This window comes from Somniosus microcephalus, chromosome 10 (assembly GCF_052327205.1).
Source record: "Somniosus microcephalus isolate GS21.2 chromosome 10, FLI_Smic_1.0, whole genome shotgun sequence".
Classification (NCBI taxonomy): domain Eukaryota; kingdom Metazoa; phylum Chordata; class Chondrichthyes; order Squaliformes; family Somniosidae; genus Somniosus; species Somniosus microcephalus.
This window is the reverse complement of record NC_140996.1, coordinates 54487702-54514096: the sequence shown is the minus strand read 5'-3', so window position 1 is coordinate 54514096 and position 26395 is coordinate 54487702.

Sequence of the window (26395 nt, the reverse complement as noted above, 5' to 3'; positions counted from 1 at the left end):
CTAAATGCCGGGGCCCGTTCCCACCAGTCCCTGGCATCGACCACCTTTTGCCTGAGATCCTGCTCCCACCTGCTGGCCAGGTAGTGCTTCTTGCCGGGTTTTGGACTGGAGACTCATCTCCAACATTGAAATGAGGCTCGGAAGTTAAAATCTCTCCAGGCCTCACTTGTCGCCAGGATGCAAGCTTGCCATTCGCACCAGAACCTGCACGTCACACTCTTACATGAATTAAAATCAGGGCTCTCATCTTTTATGATGCCTAATTTAGAATCTAAAACCATTGCACTATATCTTAACAAATATACATCTTTCATTCAAAAACAGACTTGGAAAGCAGAATTGGTCAGGGAGCTTTCTTTCTGGATTTCTAGATTTCTGGATAGATTTTTTTTGTATATCAGCCTTGAATTTCCTTCGTATTTGCACCCAGAATCATGTGAAAACCAATTATGTGGCTTAAGAAATTGCAGAATTATGGGCGTGAGTTATGTGCGTAAGTACAATCAACCAAAATGTTCTCCATCTTTCATTCCCTGCACCCGAATATTCTCCGCCCATAAACTGGCCCGGCCCCCAAGTTACAGTGCCTCACATACGAGTTTTTTTGCAATTACACTTGCTCAGAGGCTCTCTTCAAATTATAACTAGATTTTCAGACGTAGCATTGTAAGATTTACAAAATTTGTGCATTTCCCCGAAGGTTATTATCGATAACAGGGGCCCTGCGTGGACATTTCTTTTGAAATTAAAAAGGGTCCCCAAGATGGCATCAGTGCCTCGTGGCAGAAAGCCTACGGGTCTCCAAAATGGATTCTGCAGCCCAGGCAGTTTGGGGTAAATCGAAACTGCAGGTTTCCTGTGAAAAGAACTTTGGCCTAGAAATTCAGTAAGGGGCGCCCAGCTCACCTGGGCGCCGGAATTACCGCTGCGCGCGGAGCCACTTGTGCCAGCGGGAAATTCAGTTTCAGCGCCCCAAGTGGAAGCCGGCCGCTAAACAAGGGTTTCGGCGCCCCGCTTGGGGGGTTGAAACTGAATATCGGCGTGTAAAGTGCCGCAGCGCCACCCGCTGTGGCACGGCAGCCTGCGGTACTGCAGGCCTTCCTCTCATTCTTAAGGGGGAGGTGCCTGCAACAGCGAGATCCCCGCTCGTGAGTGCCGGCAAATGAGCCCGGCACCAAGGAGAAGTGCCGGGCTCTCTGGAAACAGCCGGCAATGCCGCGGGGGGGGTGTAGGAGGCCGGGGAAGGAGGTGCGGGCAGGCGGCCGCCGAAAAAGCGGCCGGCCGCACCTCCACCTTTAATCGCCCCACTACCGGCACAGGTAGGCCCCGTGTACCGGTCGCTGTTTGCGGCCGGCGCGGGGGAGGCGGCAGCAACCAAATATGGCCAGCGGGGCGATAGTGGGGCGCTGCGCACACCGATGACGTCATCGGTGGCGGCGCAGCGCTACTGGCTAACGCCGCCAGTAGCGCCCCGCTAAATATCGCGGTAGGTTTGCACAGTGGCGCAAAAGCCCTCTTTGGGCGAAAACTGGTAGCGCAGGCCACTGAATTTTTAGCCCTTTGTGTTTTGGGACCCAGACAGAACTGTGAATTATGTATTAGGCCGAATTGGAGGCAGATCTCAATTCAATGAGGCCTACAGTTAAAGCCATCGCACAGTCTGCATACATAATCGGAAACAGATTAAACACATGCATCGAGGCTGGACCAGCCCGTCAAGGACTTTCAGGACAATATGAGTCAATTATCGGGCCGGTAGATGCAATTACCGGCCATCTACAAAACGTCAGTATAGATTGCTACCATTATTTTAACTAGCCCACCAAAATTAAAACAAAGAACTAATCTGATTTGGCGCGCAGATAAGGGTTTTTCGACGAAGGTATAACTGAAAGCCCCCAGGTAGCAATCGGAAGAAGAAGGAACTCCTGCTCTGCTCTCCTGCTGCTCTGCTGCTGTCGGTACTGCTGTTCCCCGGCTCTTCGGCCCCTCACCCTCGTGGCTGCCACTATTCCCAAGTCCCGCGCTTACCCCCTGGCCTTTGCCCGTGCCCTCTCCAACTCCATCTGGACTCGCCCCGACACCGGGTCGGGCGAACACGGGCAATTCAGGCCAGGCGAAGCAGGATGTGATGAGGGGAGGAGGAGGGAAGACCACCCGGGGAAGGCCAACTGAGGGTAGGGTTCGAATCATCGGGCCCTCAGCCTCAGTCGGCCTGCGACTATCTTCATGCAAACTCAAGCTGTCGGCGAAGAATCATCCCTGCAAGGTAAAGTACCCAAGCAGAGACTGTAACTTTCGGGTACTCGAACCTGGACAACGCCGTTGCAGCACCCGGAGCCCACGTGACGACGGCAGGCTCCAGAGAGCACCAAGAGCGAACCCTGAACCCAACCGCTGTTTTGAGTCTAACAAACCCTTTTGATTGGTGAGCATGAATTCTGACCCCTCATAGCTTAACCTAGTTAGGTATAGGGGGTGGGATAAGGATAAGGGGATTGTTAAGGTAGTTGTTTTCCCTCGATGTGCCGTGTGTTCCCCATTCCCTGTATAAGTATATAAGTATTATCATGACTCTCTTGGAATTTTTGCCTGTAGAAGTGTACACTAATAATTTTCCATAAGATTGTATCAAGTTTTTCCTCCTCAATAAAATCTTGGTTTTGTTTGCATCCAACCACATGTCTACTCGAGTCTTCTCTGTATTGCTGCCTGTATCTAAGTCCGGTGTCCAGAACCCAGGGGGCGAGCGATTCGAACCGCTCAAGGAAGGTAGTCAGAGGCAAAGCCGACTGACCCGAACACATCTGTGCAAAACCCCCTACAGCAGGAAACAAAGTAATTTTTCTGGTGTTTTATTGCAATTTTTGAGCATTTTTTTCTTAATTTATCCTCACTGAGACCTGCTCTGTATTGTCTGCTTCTTTTAATGCATTTTTATGCCATCAGTATGTCACATTAAAAATTGCAAAGCTTCCCCAATTGCAAATTCTTAAACATGATGCGCCTAATGTACATGAATGATGGTTGAATGAATTGAATCTTTAATACTAATTCTTAAAGAAGAAATATATGGTTTGGGTTTAGTGCTTTCTTTGGCCCTGATTGTTTACTTATGCCCATTTAGGCCCATTTTCATGTTCGGGCATATTATAGTTAGATTTGCAGAGAATTCCGGCATATCTCAAGATCAGGAGAATGGGCACGGGGATGGGCGCATTTTCGGGCCTAACCTTCAGGATGGGGCCTCGCAAAAAATTCAAGGCCGTAATGTGAAGGATTGGAGTGACTTAAATAAGCAAGTTTTATTTCTTGAAAATAATGAGGGCCTTCCCCCACTTAGGGTATTCTGGGTAAGGCATTCATTGGATGATAAAAAAGATTCTAAAACAGTCAACAAGCAAAATCACAATGGCCCCGATTTTCTGCCAGCCGTCGGGCGGCTTTCCAGGCGGCTGGGGGCCGAAAATCGCTGAAAAAGCCTGTTGCGACCCCCCCACCTGATTCCCCGCCCCGTCCGACTTTCGGACCACCGTTTCTCCGCGACCCGCTTCAGTCCCACCCGCCGCTGACGGGCTGGCCGTCGGAACACAAATCACCAATTATTACCTTGTTTACGTAGATTTTAAGGGGTCTTTGCGATTTTGGGGCTTTCCCCACGTGAAACACGCCTGCGGGGAAACCCACTGATGAGACCTGGTGTGAAAACAGTTGGCTTGCTTGCTTGCAGCTGCAGGTCAATGAGGACTGAAGAGATTTAAACAGGCAGCATTTGCAGGCTGCAGGACCTTGTTGATGAAGGCTTGGGGGAACTTTTTGAAGGCTTAGGCACAGCTGTGGAAAGTTGGAGCCTCACACACTTCTCCAGTGTGAGCTCCTGGGAAGCCCCTCTCACCACCCTAACTGAGCGCTTCCTCAACGGAGGCATCTGCCAGAAGCATGGGAGCCCTTTGGTACCTTCCCTTCCTGGCATTAGAGGATCTCCAACAGCAGAGGAGGCTGGAGCAACTCCAGCAACAGCATCACCAGCAACACCAGCAGCACCAGCAGGAGTGGCAGGCTGCGGCTCACCCACCTGAGGCAGCACAGGCCAGAAGGGGTCAGCGGATGGAAGGCCGTCAGCGCAGGAGTTGCCCCCCAAACAGGGTGTACAGACACAGGGTCAGCTACCTCAACATAACTGAGCAGCAGTGCCAGAGGCGGCTCTGGCTTTCGCGAGAGGTTGTGATTGACATCTGCGCAATGCTGCGGCAAGACCTGGAGCCCAGAGCAACAGATCCACACTACTTGCCAGTGGCCATCAAAGTCACCACCGCACTCAACTTTTATGCCTCAGGCTCCTTCCAGGGATCAGCAGCAGACATCAGCGGCATCTCCCAGGCTGCCGCACACACATGCATCACGCAGGTAACCGATGCCCTCTTTGCCATCGCGCACAATCACATCCATTTCACCAGGGATCATGCAAGTGTGAGGGCGTGAGCGCGTGGATTCTCTCAGCTGGCAGACTTTCCAAGGGTGCAGGGCGTCGTTGACTGCACACATGTGGCCCTTAGGGCACCCCACCGCAATCCAGGAGTTTTTGTCAACTGCAAGGGCTTCCACTCCCTTAACGTTCAGCTGGTGTGTGACAACAAGAAGGTGATTTTGCATGTTTGTGCCAGGTTCCCTGGCAGCTGCCATGACTCCTTCATACTATGCCAGTCTACTGTGCCTCCGCTATTCAGTCCGCCAAATGAACTTCAAGGATGGCTACTTGGAGACAAGGGATATCCCCTGCGCTCTTGGCTAATGACGCCGTTGAGGAGACCAGCCAGTGAAGCTGAGGAGCGCTACAACTCCAGCCACATTACCACCAGATGCATTATCGAGCAAACCATCGGATTGCTGAAGATGCGCTTCAGATGCCTTGATGCCCTACAGTACTCATCAGCCAGGGTCTCCAAAATCGTTGTGTATGCTGTGTGCTTCACAACATGGCACAGCGTCGTGGCTTGCCGATTCCGCAGGACCAAGGGGCTCCTCACAGAGCTGCCTCGGATGAGGATGATGCTGAGGAGGAGGAGGAGGAGGAGGAAGACAGAAACGAGCATCCTGCAGAGGCCCACCAACCAGCGGCACTAGTGCACGAGAACTTTGCTGGGCGGAATGCAAGGAACGCACTCATCCTGGGCAGATTTGCGTAGCCTGGAACATCAAACACTGCAGCCTCACTGCTTCTGAATTGACCATGGACAGTGGCCCATGCCTGCACTTTCCAACAACTTTGACCAGCTTGCAGTCATCTGCAAGTTATCCTAAGGCCTCTATGTGACATCCCCATTCGCCAAATGACAGACGCCATAACTGCAGCAGCTAGCACCAGATTTTTTATGTACAGGAAAATGATGGCATTAAAACTATTTACAAGACTGGATGGTGGAATAGTTATGTGAATGTGAGCATAGAGAGAGACGGAATGGGTAAGGGTGCATGGACGTGACTGTGAAGTGGGACGTGGAAGAGGAGATTGCTGAAGCTGAGTGCTGTTGGGGAAAGGCAATGGGGATCAGGTTGAGGGTGATGGAAACTTCATATTTGCTTTCCCTGTGCGGTGAAGGTCATGGAAGCACTTCCTGCACTGCAGCCAGGTGCGACGGGTGACACCCAGAGAGTTTACCTCTGCTGCCACCTCCATCCAGGCAGCCGTGGACTCTTTGGGAGGCCTCTTCCTCCCTGAGCGAGGGTAGAGGACCTCCCTGTGGGCCCTTACCCCATCCACCAAGGTCTGCAATGACGTCTCGTTGAATTTGGCCGCAGCTCGGCCTCTGCCGCTGGCAGCAGCTGGTAAAGGCTCCTCTGCCATTGTGCAAGAGTGGTTGTGAAGCCTGCAGAGGTGGAGAAGCTTGCTGGACACTTTGAAAGCACCACGAATGATGACATCATACTGTGGGGCTTTCTGACACGAATTGGGCAATTAGCAAGGCTGCCCACATGCTGGAAATTAATTGGCCACGTGAGGGAAAATTGCGTGGAGCTGGCTGACACATTTTTTTGTGTCAGAAACCCCACATTCAGGGAAACCCGACCATTTCCCACACAAACCAAAAATCGGGCCCAATGAATCTGCTTTGAAGCAGTGAAACTGTGTAAACAATGCAAAAATGTATCTGGAAAATGTTGCCAAAAAGGCTCTGCATTGTCTTGCTATATTCCCCACATGAAGGATACTGGCCAGCAGTCATTGAAATGAATCTGCCTAAAGTAATATTATATTGTATATTAATATTATAATGCAGAGGAACTAATTTTGAGTAGAATACAATGATTAGGTTGGGCATGCATTATAAAAATGTCCTATTACTCATAAGAAACATAATTTGTCTGGATATTTAAGTGCCTTTGGTTTTAAATGGATTATTATAATGCAACATATATATTCTGAGATGTTTCTCTTGAGGAATAAAATAGCAGCACAAGAACATGTCCTTCCCCCTGCCCCATTTTTAAAATTGCAATGTGAAAACCAGCTTTAATTATTTGATTCAATGTGTATGATTCTCAAGAACACTTTTAAAACCCGAGCAGGAAGTCATGGGGGGGAAATGGTTTTGGGGAATAGGTGAATGGAATAGGTTTATAGAGATTGTCATTTTAAAGCTGTTGCAGTTTAAGCAACAAACTTTACAGCTCAATTATTACATTATCAGCAGCAAGTTGCAAAATGTAAAATTAATTAATAGAGTGCAATGATTTGCAATATATATATATATAGAATTAGGAATCAAACAATATTTACCATGGTCTTCCTAGTTTAATGGTGAAGTATTCTGATATTTTCTTTATTTTTCTATGAAGAAAGTTTGATTTCTAAAACGATTACATTTAAAGATATTACCTTTTTATTATTAATAATAAGAACATAAGATATAGGAGCAGGAGTAGGCTATACGGCCCCTTGAGCCTGCTCCACCATTCAATAAGATCATGGCTGATCAGATCCCTTGATTCCCCTAGAGTCCAAAAATCTATCGATCTCAGCCTTGAATATACTCAAAGACTCAGCTCCCACAGCCCTCTGGGGCAGACAATTCCAAAGATTCACAACGCTCTGACTGAAGAAATTCCTCCTCTTCTCGGTCTTAACTGGCCTAACACCTTATCCTGAGACTATGTCCCCTAGTTCTCGACACTCCAGCCAGGGGAAAGAAACCTCTCAGCATCAACCCTGTCAATCCCCTTCAGAATCTTATGGGCTAGAAATTCAGTGGCCTGCGCCACCAGTTTGCGCCCAAAGAGGGCTTTTGCGCCACTGTGCAAACCTACCGCGATATTTAGCAGGGCGCTAATGGCGGCGTTAGCCAGTAGTGCTGCGCCGCCACCGATGACGTCATCGGTGTGCGCAGCGCCCCGCTATCGCCCCGCTGGCCATATTTGGTTGCTGCCGCCTCCCCCGCGCCGGCCGCAAACAGCGACCGGTACACGGGGCCTACCTGTGCCGGTAGTGGGGCGAGTTAAGGTGGAGGTGCGGCCGGCCGCTTTTTCGGCGGCAGCCTGCCCGCACCTCCGTCCCCGGCCTCCTACACCCCCCCCCCCCGCGGCATTGCTGGCTGTTTCCAGAGAGCCCGGCACTTCTCCTTGGTGCCGGGCTCATTTGCCGGCACTCGCGAGCGGGGATCGCGCTGTTGCAGGCACCTCCCCCTTAAGAGTGAGAGGAAGGCCTGCAGTACCGCAGCGGGTGGCGCTGCGGCACTTTGCACGCTGATATTCAGTTTCAGCGCCCCAAGCGGGGCGCCGAAACCCTTGTTTAGCGGCCGGCTTCCACTGGCGCAAGTGGCTCTGCGCGCAGTGGTAATTCCGGCGCCCAGGCGAGCTGGGCGCCCCTAACTGAATTTCTAGGCCTATATGTTTTAATGAGATCACCTCTCATTCTTCTAAACTCCAGAAACTATAGGCCCATTCTACACAATCTCTCATCGTATGACAGCCCTGTCATCCCAGGAATAACTAAGTAAGGCAGCAGCGCATGGCACCCAGTTGCAGAAGTAGATGCCATAATTTCATTCACTCGGACCTACAGATCCTGCTTGAGCAAACAGACACAAAGAGATGCAAACTGCTGGGTGTCAGTGGCAGCATACATGCCAAAAATACCATGTGTGCCATCACGAGTGGTAGCTAGCAAATCTGTCAGCTAGGACTACAGCCCACTGCCACAAGAGGTTCAATGACCTCACTAGGGTGGGCAAGGTAACAGCAGACAATCTTGCTTTTCTCCTTGGGCACCAATACACTCTTCACCTTCTAAAAGGAACAACAACTACTTGCATTGATATAGCACCTTTAAGGCAGTAAAATGTCCCAAGGAGCTTCACAGGAGCGGAATCAGACAAAATTTGACACCGAGCCACAAAAGGAGATATCATGTCAGGTGACCAAAAGCTTTATTAAAGACATAGGGGGGAAATTTGTGTGGCATGCGGCACACTTTAGCGCCAGGAATTGGCGCTGAAATGCCGTTGACAGCTGTAACGACAGCTGATGCCAGCTCCAGCGCTGCACGCTATATTGGTGGTGTCGGTATTACTGCCGGTATCTCTGCCGGTAAACCCTAGCGCCAGGGAGCTCGACATCATGGAGATCGTGATGTCAATGTTTGTGCAACGCTCACTGGATGCCCGGCCTCCAACATTGGATTTAGCCACTTACCTTAATGGCAGCGCAGAACAATGATAGGGAGAGTTGTTGTCTACCAGCAGAAGTAGGCTGCAGCAGTGATATTTAAAGACACCATCCCCAATCAGCTGTACCTGACAGGGTTTTGCAGTTTCAGTGCCTGTTTGCTACTTCCTGCAAAATAAACAGCTCTCTTTAGTTATATCAAGATTTTTTGGTGACAGGGACTATTCATTCAAGTGCCGAAGTCACTCATTATATGTTAAAGGCTTCTGTTCACAACACTTCCTCACAGTCATGGGGTGTAGGATTGCGGCATTACCTCAGGAGGACGACGAGGCAGAGGAGGATGAGGAGGAAGAGGATGATGATGAGGAGGAGGAGGAGTAGGAGGATGAGACAGAGGAGGACATAGAGTTAGAGACAAGGAGGAGGAGGAACAGGAGGGAGGGTGGAGGCAGTGAGGCAATCGACCTTCTGGACGGGCTGTCTGTGACCGGCTCAGCAGACTCCGATTCACATGAATGGAATCGCAGATCCCCATAGCTCACCACATCCCCATCATACAATCCCTGTCTCATGGCGTATCACAGCGTCCTCCTCGGCAAAAGGTGAAATGAGAAAGACCACAAAATATTCCAAACACCATTAATAAATGTACCTATAAATATATCACACATACCACATGAATTCTAATAGCTAATGACCCTTGTGCCTGTCATAGTTGAATAGCTGTCATTGTGTGCAAGGTGTGAGATGTGGATGTGAGTGTTGCTAGGAAAAACCACTGCTAAAACCAATGCCTCCAAAGCTTCCTCGAAAAACCCTTGGGCTCTCTCCCTGGGGCGGCAATCTGGCATCAGGATTTGTAAATAAGTGCTCTTTCACTTTGTCCTTTGTCTTATGGTTGTTGAGCAGCTGCACACCCAACAATACTGAGAATGAGGTGCTGCAGGGAACTCCCCTTTAAGCAGTGAAAGAAGCCTGTGGCGATCATTACTTGCATTTAGACTACACCCGATATTGGTCCAGTGTACCGTCAATGAGCTTGGTTTTTTAAACTAGATTCATGGCTCCAATCATTTTAATGAGGAGTGAGGACAAATTTTGTGTGCAATCTAGCCGATTTTCACCCGGCGCCAGTTCACCATTTTTAGGGGGGAAAATTGGGTGGCACCCATTTTGGGGTGATAACATCATCAGGGCGCTAATTTTAGAGCTAATGGAAAGCGCTCCACCTCCTACTTGGGGCAATGCTGCTGAATTTCACGTGCTACGTGCTGCTGCACCACACACAGCGGCATGTAGCGCTGCATTATTGCAGGCCTCCTCCCCTGATTAACGAGGAGGGGCCTCGTGCTGCATGCACCGGGGCCCTGCTGGACCACTGGGGAGCAGGGTGCCATGAAAACAGCCCGGCACCCCTCGGCCGGCAGGTGCTGGCAGTAGGCCAAAATAAATCATCTGACGATAGGACTGGGGTATAAGGGAAGTTTCAGGCCCCGGCGCAAGTGGGGTGCTGCACATGACAATGATGTCATTGCCGACGGCGCAGCAGCTTGGGGTGCTACGGGCTACCACCGCCGCTAACCTCCTGCTGAATTTCGCGGGAGGTGGTAGCGGCACCGTGCCCAGGCACTAGGGGATTTGCGCCCTGGTAGCGCCCTCCCCGGGGTGCTAACGAGAGGCGCAAACCAACCCAATTTTCCCCCCTTAGTCTAAACACTGCCCATTCCTTGGCTATAATGAATTTATAGTTTTTAAGGAGTATCTTAAAGGAGGAGAGGGTAGAACCAAGGCAGAGAGGTTTAGGGAGAAAATTCCAAAAATTAGGGCCTAGAAAGCTGAAGGCATGGCCAACAATGGTGGGGCAAAGGAAATCATTGATGCACATAAGGCCAGAACAGGAGGACCGCAGAGTTCTCGGAATGTTGCAGGGCTTGAAGAGGTTACAGAGATAGTGATGCACGAGGCCATGGAGGGATTTGAACACAAGGATGAGAATTTTAAATTTGTGGAGTTGCTGGGCCGGGAACCAATGTAAACATACTTTAATTGCATATTTGGTTCTGTCTTCACAAAGGAGGACACAAATAACCTCCCAGAGATGTCGGGGAACATAGGGTCTAGTGAGAGGGAGGAACTGAATGAAATCAGTATTTGTAGAGAAATGGTGTTAGGGAAATTGATGGGATTGAAGGCTGATAAATCCCCAAGGCCTGATAATCTACATCCTAGTGTACTTAAGGAAGTGGCCCTAGAAATAGTAGATGCATTACTGGTCATCTTCCAAAATTCAATAGATTCTGGAACAGTTCCCATGGATTGGAGGGTAGCTAATGTAACCCCACTATTTAAAAAAGGTGGTAGAGAGAAAACAGGGTAAGCCTGACAGTGGGGAAAATGCTAGAGTCCATTATAAAAGATGTAATAGCAGAGCACTTGGAAAACAGTGACAGGATCAGACAAAGTCAATATGGATTTACAAAAGGTAAATCATGCTTGACTAATCTATTGGAATTTTTTGAGGATGTAACTGGTAGAATAGATAAGGGAGAACCAGTGGATGTGGTGTATTTGGACTTCCAGAAGACATTTGATAAGGTCCCACTTAAGAGATTAGCATGCAAAGTTAAAGCACATGGGATTGGGGGTAAGGTACTGATTGGATAGAGAACTGGTTGGCAGACAGGAAGCAAAGAGTTGGAATAAACGGGTCTTTTTCCGAGTGGCAGGCAGTGACTAGTGGGGTACTGCAGGGATCAAATCTAGAACCCCAGCTTGTCACAATATATATTAATGATCTAGACGAGGGAACTGGATGTAATGGCCCAGTAATTCAGGTCCCAACGTGTGAGTAAGCACCGTGTACTCACGCGTGGGACCGATGGAATTGCCGTTTTTCTGCATGCACAGTGCATGCACGGGAAACCGGCATTTCCAATCCCTGAACCAAGGGTCACCCGGAGTTTTCGTGAGTTTGACAATTCTTACTATCAAACTCATGAATGAACTTTTGCAACCTCCGATTGGTTGCCCAGTGCTCACGTGATCCCAGCCGGCTCATCGAACTAACTACGCCGCTGGATCACGCAAGCACAGCGCGCTGGGAGCTGAACCGGGCCACTGACAGGAAATCCACGCAGGGCCAGGCTTCAACTGTCGGCGCGCTATGTAAGTGTAGGTTGGGGGCTTGCACCCGCGGGAAGCCACCGACACCAATTTCTGGGCCAATATCTCCAAGTTTGCAGATGACACAAAGCTGGGTGGATGTGTGTGCTGTGAGGAGGTTCCAGCGAAACTCCAGTATGATTTGGACAGGTTGGGTGATTGGGCAGATGCATGACAGATGCAGTATAATGTGGATAAATGCGAGGTTATCCACTTTGGTGGCAAAAACAGGAAGGCAGATTATTATCTGAATGGCAATGGATTGGGAGAAGGGGAAGTACAGCGAGACCTGAGTGTCCTTGTGCACCAGTCGCTGAAGGTAAGCATGCAGGTGCAGCAGGCAGTTAAGAAGGCAAATGGTATGTTGGCCTTCATAACGAAAGGATTCGAGTACAGGAGCAAGGATGTCTTGCTGCAGTTGTACAGGGGCTTGGTGAGACCGCACCTTGTATATTGTGTGCAGTTTTTGTCGCCTTATCTGAGGAAGGGTGTTCTTGCCATGGAGGGAGTGCAGCGAAGATTCACCAGACTGCTACCTGGGATGGCAGGAATGACATATGAGGAGAGATTGGTTCGATTGGGCTTATATTCGCTGGAGTTTAGAAGAATGAGAGGGGATCTCATTGAGACTTATAAAATTCTAACAGGATTATCTTATGTTCATTAATAAATAGACATTCTTATTATGAACACAGCTAGCTTTTGCTAGACACTTTATTGAGCACATGTGGACTAGGTACAGTATCTGTAGAGGCATCCATCTTGACTGCTGCCTTCTGGGTAGCCTAGTGCCTCATGGGTAATGTAGTCTTAATATACATACAGCTGGGTAGTGTAGTCTTATATACATACAGCTATATACAGCTCTACACAGCTCTATGGCTCCACCTTGTGTCCACTATAAAATGACATGTTATTGATCATTACATCCCCCTTTCTTTGAGGTTTAACAAAATCACTATCAATCAACTTTCAAGAAAACAATAAAGATAATATCAGTAACACTTTTGTTAGTGCTCTATAAACATAAACATTTTCAAAACAGTCAACACATTTTCAAAGCTTTACATTGTACTCAAAGATTAAGTCTATCAGGCTTCTTTACTTCACGTGTGGATCTTCTCAACACGGGTAAGTCTGATGTGTCTTCATGAGATTGTTCTGGCGGTGAATGACAAGATGCAGTTGCGGCATTGTCATCAATCTGGTCTTGAATAGTCTCTTGTGTTTTTAGGAGGGAACGGCGGTTCCTCCTGAGAATCTGTCCTTCCTCAGTTCTAACAGTGTATGACCTTGGTCCTACTTCCTCAAGAACTGTAGCTTTCCTGTTCCATGCATCTGGATCCTCAATCCTGACAACATCATCCCTTGTCAATGGTTTTAGAGTTTTGGATGACTTGTCATAGTATGATTTCTGTTTCAGCTTTAACAGTTGAAGTCTCTGTCTCAGTTCCTCACTTTGCTGTTCTTTTGCACAGCAGGGTAGCATGGTGCACAACTTGCGACCCATTAGTGGTTCAGCAGGTGAAGAACCACAGTCTAAAGGTGAGGCTCGGTAGCTCAGCAGGGCGAGATAAGGATCAGACTTGCTTTCTGTCACTTTCTTCAGTAGCTGCTTGAGAACTTGAACACCTTTCTCTGCCTTACCATTTGACTGAGCATACAAAGTACTGGATGTGATGTGCTGAAAGTCATAATGTGCTGCAAACTGTTGCCACTCCTTACAGTTGAAGCACGGACCATTGTCGCTAACGGCAATCCTGGGAATTCCATGTCTGGTGAAGATGGATTTCACATGCATTATGACACTGCTTGCTCTGGTGCTTGAGAGCAGCGCCATCTCAAGATAGTTAGAATAGTAGTCAATCACTATTAGATAGTCTTTACCATTTAAATGAAAAAGGTCCATACCAACCTTTTGCCATGGTGCTGTTGGTATGTCAGCTACTATCATTGGTTCCTTTGCTTGTTTGTTTTGGTGTTTCTGACATGTCTCACATTTGCCTATCATGTTCTCAATGTCCTTATTTATGCCAGGCCAATAAACAGTGGCCTAGAAATTCAGTTGGGCGCGCCAGCCGTTAGCGCCTTAGGAGGAGTAGATCTCGAGCGCTAGGCGCTTATCGCCCGGGCGCAGCGCGATCTGCGCCTCTCCCCAACTTCAGGACACTTTTAGCGCCGCAGATCATGACGTCATTTAATAGTGCAACGCCCTTTGTGCGCCCCAAACCGGAACTTCACTCGCGCCGGCCCATTGTGCGCCGGGCGGCCCGAGCGCCTGTGAAGTGGAACGGTACACAGGCCAGCCGGGCCGCGGGGAGCGCTAATTAAAGGGAACTTACCCAGCAGTATAAAGGCCAGCCATTTTGCAGCATTCACTCTTGTGCAACGTTTTTTTGGACAGAGACCAAGGAGGAGAGTTTACTGGTTTGGACCAACACTTGAACAGGTATTTTTGGCTCAGGCCAGAGCGTACCAATTATCTTTGCCTTCATTCAGAGCTCAGTGTTTGCCAGCATATAATGGGGGCTGCATTGGGTGGCAACGCTGAATTTCAGCCTTATGCCAGAAGGGCTTACAAACGCCGTGAGAGAGTGGCAGCCCTGGCTAGACGCAGAGGGGGCAACAGGCGTTGCCAACTGAGGCCTTTCCCACGCAGGGTATACCGCCAGCAGACCTCCTATCTGACCATGCCTGCCGCGATGTGTGTTAGGAGGCTGCGATTCCGAAGGGAGGTGGTTGCAGACATCTGCCGGCTGCTTCAGAGAGATCTGCAGCCACAGCTGATGCGCAGGACATCTCTGCCGGTGGCAGTGAAGGTGACGGTGGCTCTCAACTTCTATGCCTCCGGCTCCTTCCAATCTGCTGCTGGGGACATCGCTAACATCTCCCAGTTCGCCGTGCATTGCTGCATCTGCCAGGTGACCGAAGCCCTTTTCAGAAGGAGACATCAATTCATCTCCTTCCCCATGACCCTGGACAAGCAGCAGCAGCGTGCAGTGGGGTTTGCAAGGATAGCGGGCTTCCCCATGGTGCAGGGCGCCATTGACTGCACGCATGTGGCTTTGCGGGCACCTCTTGAGCATGCCGAGGATTACCGCAACCGGAAGGGCTACCATTCCCTCAATGTACAGCTGGTGTGTGACCACAGGCAGCGCATCCTAGCTGTCAATGCCCGCTTTCCAGGCAGCAGCCACGATGCCTTTATCCTGCGACAGACAACTGTGGCTGACATGTTCCAGGCACAGCCTCCCCCAAGAGGATGGCTTATCGGGGACAAAGGCTATCCTTTGTGTACCTGGCTCATGACCCCGCTCCGCGCGCCCACGACCCCTGCTGAAGAGGCATACAACGAGAGCCATCAAGCGACGAGGAACCTCATAGAACAAACAATCGGCATGCTCAAGCAACGGTTCCACTGTCTCGATCACTCTGGGGGAGCCCTCCAGTATTCGCAGGATCGAGTCTCCCAATTCGTCATTGTTTGCTGCATGCTGCACAACCTGGCTATCCGCAGGACTCAGGCACTGCCACCTCACGTTGGACCACCACCTCAGGAGGAGGAGCAGGAGGAGCATGAGGACGACGAGAACGAGGAGTACCAGCCCAGGAGGGACGTACAAGGTCCAAAGGCCGCCCGTCGGCGGCTTATTGAATGTCACTTCTAGGCCCCCTGTCAGGGAATGGCTTGTGCCAATGATAGAACATGATTGCAGCCGCTCCTCAAGCCCTCAGCCTGTTAAGGCAACAAACACTTCAAAGATCAAACATGGACAATGTGAATAAATAAAATGCTTTATTGTACAAACTCTGGGCCCTTCCCACATGAAAACCAAAAACAGACAAAACCCCCAAAAAACACTCAAACACATTACTCGCTCCCACAACCTGGAGAGGATTAACAAAATAGGGTAACTAAAATGGCCGTCATTCTCGGCCTTCGTCCAAAACAAACATCACATCATCGGCCTTCAAAAAACAAACATCCAATTCTCAGCCTCAAGAAACAAACACAAATGGCCACACATTCGACTATTTGGCCCGTTAGGGCGATGCCTTGGCCATCTTTGGGTGGCCCCTGCCCGCCCTGCTGCTCCGCCTCAAAGTAAGGCCATTGGCTGCCGCAAGGCTGGGGGCAGGCTCCTGAGGGGCACATGTCATGATGGCAGATGCCCTTGGGGGTCGGCCTAGTCGAGGTCTGGCCGTCGAGCGGGCGGCTGTTGATTGCTGCAGCTGTGGCTGGCCAGCATCAGTCGCTGCAGCAGCTCCTGGCAGCTCCACTGGGGGACTGGCAGTGGCGGCTGGAGGAATGGCGGCAAGCTGGCGGATGGCAGGCGCTCGCTGGTCGCCTGAGACACTGGCACTCGCCCGGGCCAGCACTGCAGCATGCGCACCAATCTGCCGAGGGACAGACCGCTGTGCTGCTGCAGCGCGCCGGGTGCCCTGGCGATGCCTGGCTGACACAGCGAGTGTGGCAGCAGTGAGTGCCCGTGTTGACCTGTTCACTGACCGCATCAGAGCAGCCAGTGACTGGACGGCACCACTGATCACCTGGCCAGTCGCTGACAGATCTGCCCGGTATTCCGCCCGACTGGTGGCCTCTAAGTGCCCGAGCTCGGCCACACTCCGAGAGAGGGAATTGATGGACTCAGGCAACTGTGCCACTGCTGCCATGAGCTCTGTGTGCCAGCGCTCCGAGTCCGCGGACAAGTCTTCGAGGCGTTCCATCTCCTCGGCGAAGAGCATCTCCTGACTGGAGGCCGGACTCTCCCTCTGGGGAGAAGGCCGCCGAGCTGGCCGACCCTTCCTGCGTTGCTGGAGGCCGCTGGGCCCAGCAATTGGACTCCCCTCTGACGCATCCCCCCTCTGGGGAGAAGGCCGCCGAGCTTCCGCCCCCCTCCCGCCTTTCTGCAGCACGCAGGTCCCAGGAGCTCCCCTCCCCTTCGACACTTCCGCCACGCTGCCCTCCAGGGAAGACGTGTCCCCTACATTGGCCTGGGTGGCCGCGGCTGAGGGTTCCCCTGATGGGCCGCCTTCCTCTTGCTCCTCCTCCTGCTCCTCCTCGGAGGGTCTGTCACTAGCAAGTTGAGGGACCTCCTCTTGACCATCTGAAAGCAGGAAGGCACAAGAGTAGCTTTAGAGTGAGGAGAGGGCGTCAGTGCGGGATGCATGAGTGGTGGCATTCAGCGCATTGGTCGGACAGTGGCAAAGGATGTAGATCTGATGCGCAAGTGGGACGAGAGAGGTGCAAAAGGTGATGTCCTTACCATTGCTGCCCAGAACAGGGTCGACATCGCCACATGCAACGGGCCCAATCACCCGGCCACCCATGAGGCGCTCCACGCGATGTTGCAGGTCGGTGAGTGGCTGGATATGGGGTCGGCCTCCCCCGGTCGCAGTCCGGCTCTTGCGATTATTCGCCAGCTTGGCCTACAAGAGAAAGGACGGCCTCTAAGTACAGTGTGTCGCCGTGATCTTGTGTGCACTGCCTCCCATGGTGGAATAGCCTGGCCAGTGTGTCGCCATGATCTGGTGTGCAATGCCTCCCATGGTGGAATAGCTTGGCCAGTGTGTTAAGTGCAGAATGTGCAATTGATGCTCATGCCTGCCCCATAGCTGCTGGATGAAGGCTGGCCATTAGAGCTTTCAGGTCCCTTTGCCCATAATGTGAGGTGCACATGCAAGGATGAGGAGGTCATTGGAAAGGGTACTCACCCTGACAATGCGTGTGAGGTCATTTAACTTTTTGCGGCATTGGGCACCGGTCCTGGGGACGTCGCTGTTGGCTGACAGCTTGCTGGCGACATGCCTCCAGGCTCTCCTGTAGATGCGGACCGTCGCCTTCTTGCCATTGTCCGGGTACAAAACATGGCGCCTCTTCTCCACAGCAGCAAGCAGCACACTCAGATCACACTCTGAGAAGCGCTGCGCACGTTCACGGGCCTTCTCCATGTCTTCAGGCGCTATTTGGGTCCAGCAGCAGTGTTCAGGCCTAGCTGGAGGGATCCACTATCCAGGGCGTGGCAGCAGACACAGTCGACCCTTCCCCCTTAAGAGCTGGCCGGTGCCAGGGTGTCTGCTGTCAATCACGAGATGGCCGCACCTGCGCTGCGCCCGGCCTCGGCGCTATCGATCACCACCTCCGGCTTAGCGCCCAAAGAGAGGCGTCCAGCAGCAGTTTTAGCGCTCGCCCGAACTAGTAGGGCGAAGCTAATGAATATCGGAGAAGTGGCATAGATTTGGCGGCGGCCACAAACTTTAGCGGACGCCCCACTTTAGCGCCCCAAAAGTGGCGTCAATGAATTTCTCGGCCAGTGTCTCTTGCTCTCCTTTTGCATTTTTCAATTCCGAGGTGTCCCTCATGAATACTTTTGAGCATGTCTTGACGTAGAGCCTGTGGAATGACTATTCTGTTCTGTTTTAGTAATAGTCCACTTGCGACACTCAATTCTGACCTTATGCGAAAATATTTTGGACAGGAACCTTTTGGCCAACCATGATGAATGTTCTCTATTATTGTTTGTAATATTGTATCTTTTACTGTTTCTTCTGCTATTTGCTTTGATTTTGTGTCTGACACGGGCAGCGCAGCAGTGACCATACTCACATGAACATCCACGTCTTCTTCAGTGGAGCTCACATGACTCATTGTGGGTGCTCGGGATAGTGCATCTGCTATCACTATGTATTTGCCTGGTGTGTAGATCAGTTCAAAGTCATATCTTTGCAGCTTCATCATGAGTCGTTGAATCATTGGAGACATCTCATTCAGGTTTTATTTTATGATGGCAACCAGAGGGCTGTGGTCTGTCTCAACTGTGAAGGTGGGAAGTCCATATATGTAGCCATGAACCTTTTCTAGTCCAACTACCAAGCCTAGACATTCCTTTTCAATCTGGGCGTATCGACACTCAGTATCAGTCATAGACCTGGAGGCATAGGCAACAGGCTTCCAATCTTCACCCTCTGCTTGTAGCAAGACCGCACCTAGGCCATCTTTTGATGCATCCGTTGACATTTTGATTCTTTTAGTTGGGTCAAAGAAGGTGAGTACAGGTGTGGTTGTCAGCACTGTTTTGAGGTTTATCCGCTCTTGTTCATGTCTTTCTGTCCATGCGAAATCATTTGTTTTTTTTTGTAGCAGGCCTCGCAGACAGGCTATCTTGGCTGACAAGTTAGGAATGAACTTTCCAATGAAGTTTATCATCCCCATGATGCGTAGCACTCCTTTTTTGTCAGTGGGTCGGGGCATTTTGAGTATGGCGTTTACTTTTTCCATATCTGGCTCTATTCCTTTCCCAGATAGATTATCTCCTAGGAAAGTGCCTTCCTGGACGCCAAACTGACACTTGACTTTGTTGAGCTTTAGTCCATTCCGGCGTATGCGCTGTAGCACTTTAGTCAGTCTCTCATTGTGTTCTTTCAGTGTGGAGCCCCAGATGATGATGTCATCAACATAGACCCAAACTCCTTCCAGACCTTCAATTATGTGTTCCATCGCTCTATGAAAGATTTCAGATGCAGATATTATCCCGAAAGGCATTCTGAGGAAACAATACCTGCCAAATGGTGTGTTGAAGGTACAGTATTTGGTGCTCTCTTCGTCCAGTTTTAGTTGCCAAAATCCTTGTGAGGCATCGAGCTTTGTAAAGTATCTGGCACCTGACATTTCACTGGTGATTTCTTCTCGCTTGGGAATCTGGTAGTGTTCACGTTTTATGTTTGCATTTAAGTCCTTTGGATCCATGCATGTTCTTAGATCATTGTTCTTTTTCTTTACACATACCATGGAGTTAACCCAGTCTGTTGGCTCTTCGACTTTCCTGATGACTCCTAGTGTGGTCATTCTGTCCAGTTCATTCTTGAGCCGGTCACGCAGAGTTGCTGGAACTCTTCGTGGAGCATGTTCCACTGGCTGAGCATCCTCCTTTAGCTGGATCTTGTAAGTGAATGGTAGAACTCCAAATCCTTTGAACACATCCTGGAAATTATTCATTACAGAATCCACCGAGTCATCTGGTCTGCTTATGGCACAGTTTATACGGTAGACTCTCTTGACCAGTTCTAAGTCCTCACAAGCTTTGTCACCCAGTAGTGAATCAAGTCTTTCAGCCACAACAGAAAACATGAGATGATGCACTTTGTCTTTGACTGTCACTTTAAGTCTGCATACACCTAAGCTATCTATTTTCTGTCCATTATAGTCCTTCAGTAGTACTGACTTTTTCTGTATTTTGGGCTTTTCTTTCATATTGTTAATGTCACTCATACTGATTAAGTTTGCTTTTGCCCCAGTGTCTAGTTTCAAGGTAACTAATGCTCCATTTACCTGCAGTGGGATCATCCATTTGTCCTCTTTTACTGCATTAACTTTATGTTCAGCATTGTCCATTTCTGAGGGCTGCACATTTTCTGTATCCTTTTTGATATTGTCACATGACACCATTCCTACAAAAAATGTCTCACTTAAATCAATGTCCTCAATTACATTAACTCGTTGCCCTTTCTTAGTTTTTACTTTTGAAAAGCATTGTTTGGCAAAGTGATTCTTTCCATTGCACTTTGTGCACATTTTTCCAAACGCTGGGCATTGTCTTAACTGGTATTTATAACCACAGCGTTTACAATTAAAAATTTCATCCTCCGATTGCTTGTCATTTCTGTTCTGCCCACGTTTCTTCCCCTTGTAGGACACAGCACCGACAGCAGCATTATCACTCATTACAATCGCATCATTATTGATTTCACTGAAAGTCTTCGCGTGCTTTCGAGCTAGCTCGCTGGCTTGGCATATTTTCACAGCATTTTCCAAATTTAGTTCGGTTTCTCTCAACAGACGTTCCCTGACTTTTTTATCATGAATACCAAACACAATCTGGTCACGAATCATGGATGCTTTGAGCTCAGAGAAATTACATGTCTGTGCTTTCAGTTTCAGATCAGTTATAAAGCTATCAAAAGTCTCATTTTGTTGCTGTGTCCGAGAACAGAAGATATACCTTTCATAGGTCTCATTCTTTTTGGGAGAGCAATGTGCATCAAATTTTTTTAGCACATCTTCTAATTTTTCTCTGTTCTCCTCTGGATTAAATACAAATGTATTAAATTCCTCTATCGCCTGTGGGCCTGCAACCGTAAGCAGCAACGCTATCTTTCTTGCATCTGGCTTCATACCGAATCCGATGGCTGCAATGTAGAGTTCAAATTGTTGTTTAAAAATCTGCCAATTGTAGTCGATATTTCCTGTGAGTTTCAATCGCTCTGGTGGCTTCAAATTCCCCATGTCGCTTTTCACAATTTTCTGCAGATCTTCACCAATCCTGGTATCATCTTATGTTCATTAATAAATAGACATTCTTATTATGAACACAGCTAGTTTTTGCTAGACACTTTATTGAGCACATGTGGACTAGGTACAGTATCTGTAGAGGCATCCATCTTGACTGCTGCCTTCTGGGTAGCCTAGTGCCTCATGGGTAATGTAGTCTTAATATACATACAGCTGGGTAGTGTAGTCTTATATACATACAGCTATATACAGCTCTACACAGCTCTACGGCTCCACCTAATGTCCACTATAGAATGACATGTTATTGATCATTACAGACTAGACAGACTAGATGCAGGAAGGATGTTCCCGATGGTCAGAGAGTCCAGAACCGGGGTCACAGTCTAAGGATAAGGGGTAAGCCATTTAGGACAGAGATGAGGAGGAATTTCTTTACCCAGAGAGTGGTGAACCTGTGGAATTCTCTACCACAGAAGGCAGTTGAGGCCAATTCTTTAAATATATTCAAGAAGGAGTTAGATATCTTTCTTCTGACCAAAGAGATCAAGGGATATGGGGAGAAAGCAGGGACAGGGTACTGAAATCTGATGATCAACGGTTTAATTCAAACATGACCACAGTAAATAATAATTCTAATAGGTCTAAGAGCGTTAAAAAAAACAAGCCTAAAGGCTTTGTGTCTTAATGTGAGGAGCATTCGTAATAAGGTGAATGAATTAGCTGCACAAATAGAGGTAAACGATTATGATTTGATTAGGATTACGGATACATGGCTCCATGGTGGCCAAGGCTGGGAACTCAACATCCAGGGGTATTCAATATTCAGGAAAGATAGGCAAAAAGGAAAGGGCGGTAGGGTAGCATTGCTGGTTAAAGAAGGGATTAACACAATTGTAAGGAAGGAAATTAGCTCTGATGATGTGGAATCTGTATGGGTAGAACTGAGAAATACCAAGGGGCAGAAAACGTTAGTGGGAGTGGTATATAGACCTCCAAACAGTAATACGGAGGTTGGGGATGGCATTAAAAGGGAAATTAGAGAAGCGTGCAATAAGGGCACAGCAGTCATCATGGGTGACTTTAATCTACATATAAATTGGGCTAACCAAACTAGTAACAATACTGTGGAGGAGGAATTCCTGGAGTGTTTAAAGGATGGTTTCCTGGACCAATATGTCAAGGAACCAACCAGAGATCAGGCCATCTTAGACTGGGTATTATGTAATGAGAAAGGATTAATTCGCAATCTTGTTGTACGAGGCCCCTTGGGTTGGAGCGATCATAATATGATAGAATTCTTCATTAAGATGGAGAATGAAGTTGTTGACTCAGAGACTACGGTCCTGAATTTAAATAAAGGAAACTACGATGGTCTGAGGCACGATTTGGGTAGGATTGATTGGGGAATGTCACTGAAATGGTTGACGGTGGAAAGGCAATGGCAAACATTCAAAGGCCGCATGGAGGAACTACAGAATTTGTTCATCCCAGTTTGGCATAAAAATAAAACAAAAAAGGTGACTCAACCATGGCTAACAAGGAAAATTAGGGATAGCATAAGATCCAAGGAGAGGACATATAAATTGGCCAGAAAAAGCAGTAAACCTGAGGATTAGGAGCAATTTAGGATTCAACAAAGGAGGACAAAGGGATTAATTAAGAAGGGGAAAATAGAATATGAGAGTAAGCTTGCAGGGAACATAAAAATTGACTGTAAAAGCTTTTATAGATATGTGAAGAGAAAAAGATTGGTGAAGTCAAGCGTAGGTCCCTTGCAGTCAGAATCAGGAGAAATTATAATAGGGAACAAAGAAATGGCAGACCAATTAAATATATATTTTGGTTCTGTCTTCACAAAGGAGGACACAAATAACCTCCCAGAGATGTCGGGGAACATAGGGTCTGATGAAAGGGAGGAACTGAAAGAAATCAGTATTTGTAGGGAATTGGAGTTAAGGAAATTGATGGGATTGAAGGCCATGGAAGGAGTTCAGCGAAGATTCACCAGGCTGATACCTGGGATGGCAGGAATGACGTATGAGGAGAGATTGGGTCGATTGGGCTTATACTCGCTGGAGTTTAGAAGAATGTGAGGGGATCTCATTGAAACTTATAAAATTCTGACAGGACTGGACAGACTAGATGCAGGAAGGATGTTCCCGATGGTCGGGGAATCCAGAACCAGGGGTCACAGTCTAAGGATAAGGGGTAGGCCATTTAGGACAGAAATGAGGAGGAATTTCTTCACCCAGAGAGTGGTGAACCTGTGGAATTCTCTACCACAGAGGGCAGTAGAGGCCAATTCATTAAATATATTCAAGAAGGAGTTGGATATATTTCTTAAGGCTAAAGGGATCAAGAGGTATGGGGAGAAAACAGGGACAGGGTACTGAATTTGGATGATCAGCCATGATCGAATTTAATGGCGAAGCAGGCTCGAGGGGCCGAATGACCTACTCCTGCTCCTATCTTCTATGTTTCTATCAGCCATGATCTCATTAAATGGCGGAGCAGGCTCGAGGGACCGAATGGCCTACTCCTGCTCCTATATTCTATGTTTCTGTGTTTCTATGTCAGTGATGGGTTAACGGAACTTGGTGCAAGTTAATACATGGGCAGCAGATTTTTGGATGGGCTTAAGTTTATGGAGGGTGGAAGATGGGAGGCCAGCCAGGAAATCAATACAATAGTCAAGTCTGGAGGTCTGGGGGCATGGGTGCGGGTTTCAGCAGCAGACGGGCTGAGTCAGGGATGGAGATGAGCGATATTACAGAGGTGGTAGCAGGCGGTCTTGGTAATGGAGAGAATTTGGAGTTAGAAGCTCAGCTCGGTTCAAATAGGACCATGAGTTTGTGAACAGTCTGGTTCAGCCTCAGACAGTGGCCCCTGATGGAATCAATGGCTCGGCAATGAGTTACTGGCGGGGGCCAAAGACAATCAGCTAGAAATTCATTATAGCTATGGAATGGGCAGTGTCAGTAGAAAAGTTGGAGAATTAATGCCAGGCACGAATGCTTTACGCTGCATGCAAAATTCATGCTCATTGCTCAAAAGAATGATTGGAGTCCAAATTCATGGAGGAAGACACAAAAAACCTCCCAGAAATACGAGAAAACCAAGGGTGTGGCGAGAATGAGGAACTTAAAGAAATTATTATTAGTAAAAAAACAGAACTAGCAAAATTAATGGGACTAAAAGTCGATAAATCCCAAGGACCGGATGCCCTACATCCTAGGGTTTTGAAAGAGGTGGCCATTGGGATAGTGGACGCATTGGTTGTCATCTTCCAAAATTCTATAGATTCTGGAACAGTTCCTGCAGATTGGAGGATAGCAAATGTAACCCCGCTATTTAAGAAAGGAGGGAGAGAGAAAACGGAGAACTACAGACCTGTTAGCCTCACATCAGTAGTTGGGAAAATGCTGGAATCTATTATAAAGGATGCAATAGCTGGGCACTTAGAAACTAATAGTAAGATTGGGCAGAGTCAACACGGATTTATGAAAGGGAAATCCTGTTTGACAAACCTATTGGAGTTCTTTGAGGATGTAACTAGTGGAATAGATAAAGGGGAACTGGTAGCTGTGGTGTATCTGGGTTTTCAGAAGTCCTGCTATCTTGGCAAAGTCACATACACGTTTGTCCTGCTTCTCTCTGGTGATAGGAAAGAAATGTAGTCCCCAGCGATGGATGGTGAACTGTAAGATGTTAGGTATGTCTCCTATTGCAGATTGGAAGGATCCGCTGGTGAAGAAATCGAGGGCGACGGTGACCTTGACTGCCACTGGGAGAGCTGTGGTTGCCCTGGTCTGAGGCTGAAGGTCTGGTTGCAGGAGGTGGCAGAGATCTATGACCACCTCCTTGGTGAAGCGAAGCCTTCTAATGCAATGCTCCTTGCATATTGGTGGTAGGAGAAGTGCTCTTGGAATACCCTCAGAGGTTAAGGCCTCCTGTTGAGAGCCCTGATGGCCCTCCTCCTCCCTCTGGGCACATGTACCATCCTTTCTCGCTGCCTTTGCTCCCTCCACCATAGTTCCTGGAGGGTAAGGTGCCATGCCCGTACAGCCCCCATTAATGTTACCAAGTGTAGATGTTTGATTCTTTGAAGAACAAATGCAGCTACTTTTTAGGTGCCACAAAATCTCCTGATACAAAAGAATCTTGAAATTACTGAATGTAACTGTTGGTGTATGTGAAACTGACAAGAAACCATTCAAACTGCACTAACCTGACAGCTGCAAGTCATCACCCAATGGTTTTGGTCTTCCCAATAAGTAATTGAAGGTAATTTTGGCTAATCGAATACTGGATGTCACAAAAACAACATGACAAACCATAGGCACTGGGGGTTCAAAATAGGTGATGGTAAGGTAGAGCTGGTTGTCATCAGCGTACATATGGAATCTGATGTGATTTCGGATGATATCGCCGAGGGGCAGCAAGTAGATAAGAAATAGGAGGAGGCCAAGGATAGATCCTTGGGGGCCTCCAGAGGTGATGGTGCAGGAGCAGGAAGAGAAACCATTGCAGGAGATTCTCTGGCTATTACTGGATATATAAGAATGGAACCAGGCAAGAGCAATCCCACTCAGCTGGACAATGGGGAAGAGGCCTCGGAGGAGGATGGTGTGGACAACTGTCAAAATCTGTAGACAGGTTGACAGGGATGAGGAAGGATAGTGCCATATGGTCACAGTTACATAGGATGTCATTTGCAGAACTAACCGTTCACAATACACTCTGGCTAAGAGCATCTCTAACTCAGGATCTTTCACTACAGTTACCCATATCCTCTAACAATAATTACTTACAAGCAGAACACTAAAACTCCTTCAAAAGAAACAGAAAATGCTGGATATACTCAGCAGGTCAGGCAGCATCTGTGAAGAGAGGAACAGAGTTAACGTTTCAGGTCGATGACCTTTAATCAGAACTGGAACAAAGCAGCACCTCATCTTTCGATTAGGCACTTTACAGCCTTCTGGACTCAACATAAAGTTCAACAATTTCAGATCATAACCTCGGCCCCTATCATATATATTTTTTTTCTCCACACTTTTGTTTGTTTGTGTTTTCTTTTCTTCTCTCCCACATGACAGCTGTCTTTCATTCTGCAAGCGCAATTTACACTTCATCTAGAGCCATCCTTTGTTTCTTAACCTGTCCCATTACCATCTCCTTTTGCCTTGAATATCTCTTAATGTCTCTTAACCTCTTCTGCCTCCTATCCTATCACAGACCTTCCCTTTTGTTCTTTCATCCCCTCCCCCTTTCCCAGCC